Raw genomic sequence first — 6042 nt, forward strand, 5'->3', positions numbered from 1 at the left:
GATGATTCTATCTCTCTCTTCCTCTCCTTTCCTCTCTCTGAAATCAATAAAGAAATATTTTAAAAATAAAAATAAAAGTACATACTGACAAAAATAAATGAAATGTTTTACATATATAAGCATGCTTCTAGAAATCATAACCACATGTCATCTTTGGAGTTATGATAATAGAAAATGACATACATTACATATGTAAACTTCCAAATTTGTTTAATAGTAATATTTACAATATTAAATTTAGATTTCATTATGAATAAAAAAAAGTACATACTGAAATACAGGCGAAATGGTACGATGCCTAGGATTTGCTTCAAATATGGGAGGGAGTTCATGGGTGGAGGTATGATTGAAACAGGATTGACCCTAAGTTGATAATTGTTGAAGCTGGGTAATGTACATGGGGGTACATACACTATTTGTAGCATTTTGTTAGGTATGTTGAAGTGTTTCATAATACAAAAAGTTTAGACTAAAAATGAAAAAGTTTATTTTTTTAAAGCATAACAATAAATAAGAACAAACTAATGATACATACAACATAAATGAATCTCAAAAGTTGTAGGCTGGATTTAAAAAAAAAAAAGTCAGACAGAAAAGAGTACTTACCGTATAAATCTATTTATATAAAATTCTAGAAAATGCAAATTAAAATAAAGTGAGAGGAAGCAGATCAGTGGTTTTCTGGCTCCACAAGCATTTCCGTCGAGGTGATAGAAATGTTCTGTATCTTGATTGTGGTGGTGGTGGTGGTTTCATGGATGTGTAACCACCTGGTTTTTTAAAACCTTAAAAACACACTAAGGTTTTGAATTTGTTGTTTTAATAAATTGAACACCAATCTTTTAAACCCAGAGTTAGCAAATTTTTTCTGGAAATGGTGACATAGTAAATATTTTAGACTTAGCAGTACATAGAGTCTCCATGGCAACTACACTGATATTTGAATTTCATACAGTTTTCACATCACAAAATATTATTCTCCGCTCTATTTTTTCTAACATTTATGAATGTATAAACGATTTTTAATTCATGGACCATACAAATCCAAGTGGACAGATTTGACCCAGGACATAGTTGGCTGGACTCCTACAAACTGTCTACCATTAGACAAAACTAAAAGTAAACTTTTGAATAGTTTTTTCTGTATAGGAGAAACCACCCCAGAGGGCACAAAAACAGCTCATTATTATTATTATTATTATTATTATTATATTATTTCACCACCCAGATGCTTTGGGTATTTTCAGTGCCTATGGCAGAGATTTCTTAGAATAAACCAAAAATGGTTTCAAGTTCTTATTTGGCTTTGTGCGTGGCTCGACCAAAGGAAGCGAATGCACTGCTCAACCACGTCTATGTATTTCTGTTCTTCGTGGCAGGTTACTCATCTAAGTCGGTAAGTTGCTATTTTAGCATCTATCTCACCTTCTAGTGTATTCTCATTTAGCCTGCATCTGTCTCACAGATCTTCTTACTTTTATTTTTATTTTTCAATTTGAGAGAAAGAAAGGGACATCAATTTGTCGTTCACTTATTTATGCATTTATTAGCTTTTTCTTATGTGCCCTGACTGGGGATCAAACCTGCAACCTTGGTGTATTGGGACGATGCTCTAACTAATTGAGCTACCCGGCCAGGGCCCTGTCTCACAGCTCTTGATTACCTCTGGACACTGACAAGAGTGAATATTTTTTCTGAAGGTGGAGGAAGAAAACCTATGGGAAGAAAAAGTGAGAAAGGAAAAATTCTGCAGGAGAAATGTGTGAAAAGGGTCTTTATTTTAGTAGTAAAGGAGTTAGATGAGAGATGATGATGTACAGTCTTGAACCCAGTAAAGTAAGCAGCCAGACTGGCTATAAAGAATGAAAAAGAGGTAGGCGTGCCCAGCTGGTGTGGCTCAGCGGTTCAATTCCCGGTCAGCGCATATGCCCAGGTTACGGGCTCAATCCCCAATACGGGGTGTGCAGAAGGCAGCCGATGAATGACTCATCATTGATGTTTCTCTCTCTCTTCCTCTCCCTTCCTCTCTCTGAAGTCAATAAAAAACATTTATTTATTTATTTATTTATTTTAAATATATCTTTATTGATTTCAGAGAGAGAGGAAGGGAGAGGGAAAGAGAGAAACATCAGTGATGAGAGAGTCATGGATCAGCTGCCTCCTGCACGCCCCCGACTGGGGATCGAGCCCACAACCCGGGCATGTGCCCTGACCGGGAATCGAACCTCGATCTCCTGGATCCTAGGTCGATACTCAACCGCTGAGTCACGCCCGGCCAGGCAAAAACTTTTTTTTTTAAAAAGAGGTAGGCATGATGAGGGCCTGAAAACTATAGAAAAAAGGCCTTCAAGCAATGTCACGGAGAGCACGATATGAACAAAAGGATTGCCAAGAGGCAGTTAGACAAGATAGGTGCCCAGTTACACAGATGCAAGTGGACTTTACCTCGTTTGCAACCACACGTCCCAGATAATACAGAATGACGCGGTGAATGAATGCGTAAACGACACCGTTTCCACACCCAGGGGCTTGATTCCAGAGTCTGGCGGAAGGTGCGGTGATGAATGAGACCTGTAAACTGGTCTACCCAGAACTTGTAAAAGCAAACTCCTTTCATCTTCAGAAGGAAAGAATCCTCACTCACCAACTCAGGCAAACCAGAGAAACTGGTCTATCAACTCATTCAATCTTAAGGAATTTTCTGGTAACCTTTAGGAAGTAAAAGAAAGAAAGTGTGCCTTTGGAGATGGGAGATACCAGCGAGAAAATAAAAGAGCCCCAACCACTTCATTGGTGTGATCTGCATTCCTTCTCTTTTTTTTTTTGAGTTGGGTGTTGGGGAGGGTAGGAATGTCTTAGGTTAGAAATGGCTTAATATGTAGACACAATCCCAAGACTTTTTCTATCCCAAGCAATAGTTCTTCAGTGATAAACTAGCTTATTTATGCCTGATCACAATTCACATACTCAAGAATCTGTCTGAAATATGTAAGGATTTGAGAAATTGTATAGAAATGAGCGTCAGTAACAACGCTTAATGATGATGTTACCATTTAGAATCTTTAAAACCTTCAGGAGGAAGCTCACTCAGGTTTACTCTCTTCTAAGGAGGGTTGTGTGGTCAGGCTGAGGGCATTTTGAGGAGCCGTGGGTCAGAGTGATTTTAACCAGAGTTTTAAAAGGTTAAATGAGTTTTTTGAGGAGCTCACTCTTAAATTAACACTTCTACCCAAAATGCCCTGAGTTTTCAGCTTTTGTTGTGATTAGAACTCTTCCAGAAAGGGATATATGTTGTATAAGTTATGTTGATAATGAAGAGATCGACAGAACATAAATCTTTTTTTATATATAATTTTTAATAAGCAAAATAGTTAAATCCCCACTCTTCAGGCTGCCTTTCTTTGATCAGGAAAGTGACATTTTAAGAACTGATTTGATCTCAGTCTCCAGTTAAACACTCCTTTATCTGGTTGACTTTTGTCTTTCTGGCAATTCTCCTGGCTTGTGCTCACGTGTCTCCTAAGTGTGGGGCAGGAGTGGCTGGTTTATTTCCTCCCCCTTCATTCCCATCTGCACCTCTCTTTTCACTGCCTCCTCTCAGTGCCAAAAAAAGCAAGTGTGAATTTTTTCACCTGTAAAATTCCAGTTGCAGATGAAAGTACCTAAGTTAAATTGATTTCACCTTTTGCCTACCTATTTAGGAACACAGAAACTGTCTTCTTTCACTTTAAGCACGCAACACATGCTTGATACAGAAAAAGTTTTAAAAACAAGAAAATATAAAGAAGATGGGCAATAAACATGCAATTTCCATTACCCAAAGACAAACGCTATTTTGGAGCATTCCTACACAGGTCTTCCTTTCTTTTGTGCTTTTCAGGTGTCTTAGTTCGTGAGTATATTTTTTTCATCATGGTTGTGATTGCTTTTCTTCCTAATATAATACATAAACATCTCTCTGTCTTAATACAAATCTCATAAACATGTATTAGATGTATAATACTTCATCTAACGATGGGTCACGATGCATTGAACCATTTCTTGTTTCTAGATATTTAGCAGACCTTACTTGTGTCAACTCATCAATGTTACCCATGAGTTCTCCAAAACCTGAATGGCCAGGTAGGACTGTCAGCCACAGGATCTTCAGTGGTCGCTTCACTCATTCACCAGGAGCCAAGGGGGATGGCTGTAACGATGTAGAGCCACTGTGCTAGGGCCTGAGGGGAGAGGTGCTGAAAAGGTCAGCCAAGAAGGGCGAGAGGACACTTTCTAAAAAGACAAGTGGAACTTCCAATAATAAAGGCAAAGCTCCACTCAGTAAAGTCACTGCACTACCTGCCAACAGTACTTACAGACATCTCAACAAACAATTCTGGCTTCAAGACGTAAGTGCAGAGATGACCTATAAATGAACAAGGAGTGTTGCCAGCACTGGGGAGGTGGGGTTAAGTGCCTGGAGGGCTCCCCAGAGGTGGAGCTGCCTACCTGCATCTTGTCGAAGGGGGAGGAATTCACTGGATAGACCAAGGAGACAACAAATGTAGGCAGAGGAAAGAGCATGTGCAGGGTCTAAAACAGCAAGGTGTGTTCAAGGACTCTCAAGCAAGGCAGTGAAGTGAGAGGGGCTGGGGTGAGCCTGCGGAGAATGGCTGAGGTAGGACCTAAAGAACCCTGATGCCATGTGATGTCCCTGGTTCTTCAGAGGTAAAAACCAAATCCTTGGAATTTCCTAAATGATTCATTGTTATTCATGGTGGGCCCCTGACCACACCTGGGTTTATGCTAACAATATGACTCAGGATGTAGACTGCCCATAAACCTTGTGATTAGAAGATTGGGGTTTGAACCAGCTGACCTCTAGGTAGCGGCCGGGGGCTGGAGATTGAGTTCAATCATGCCTACATAATGAAATTTCCACAAAACTCTAGACAACACGGCTCCAGTGAGCTTCCTGGTTGGTAAATCCATCCATGTGTGGGAGGGTGGTGCATCCTGATTCCATGGGGAAAGTGCCCAGAAGCTTGACATTCAGGATGCTCCCCGACCTCGCCCTATGTGTCTCTTCATTTGGCCGGTCCTGAGTTGTACCCTTTATAATTAAACTATAATCGTAAGTATACCACCTTCCTGAGAGCTCTGTGAGTTGTCCTCGAGGATTATCATTTCTTACCTGGTTAAGGGAACCTCTGAATTTGTAGACAGTTGGTCAGAAGTGTGGTCAGCCAGGGGATCCCTGAACTTGTGGCTAGCATCTGAAGTGAGAGCAGTCTTAATAGGGACAGTGCTCTTACCCTGTAAGTTGGTGCTAATTCCAGGTGATTTGTAGAGGAATCACATTGCAATTATTGCATTCTTTTTTTTTTTTTTTAAATATATCTTTATTGATTTCAGAGAGAGGAAAGGAGAGGGGGAGAGAGAGAGAAACATCAGTGATGAGAGAGTCATTGATCGGCTGCCTCCTGCACGCCCCCCGACTGGGGATCGAGCCCGCAACCCCGGCATGTGCCCTGACTGGGAATCGAACCTTGATCGCCTGGATCCTAGGTCGATGTGCAACCGCTGAGCCACGCCCGGCCGGGCCAATTATTGCACATTCTAAGGAGTTTGGATCTTATTTCGAAAAATCTTAAGTACGGGGAATATCAACTATTTGGGTCTTAGAAAAACACTCTGTGGAAGTATAAAGAATGGATGAGACAGCACAGAATATGGAGGATTTGTTAGGGATTGCTGGAAACCAGGCAGGGTCAATAAACTGGGTCAAAGTACAGCATCAGGAGTGAGGATGAATTGCGAAAATCTCTGAAATAAGTGTTGGAAGTGGCAGATCAGAGAGCAGCATCCCCAGGGGTTGGTTCTGTCAGGGTGTGTCCGGCCTGTGGCGGGCCAAAGCAGCAGTTTATTGGAAACTTCACGTTCAATTACCCAAAAGCTAAACGATTTAGATCTTCTAAAAAAAAAAGACTAACAAGATACATTTTCCTTTGGGAAAAGTTTAAAGACATAGGATAATACAACACGCTATCACGTGCTCACCCG

Source organism: Miniopterus schreibersii (genome assembly GCF_964146895.1).
Source record: "Miniopterus schreibersii genome assembly, chromosome: 1".
Lineage (NCBI taxonomy): Eukaryota > Metazoa > Chordata > Mammalia > Chiroptera > Miniopteridae > Miniopterus > Miniopterus schreibersii.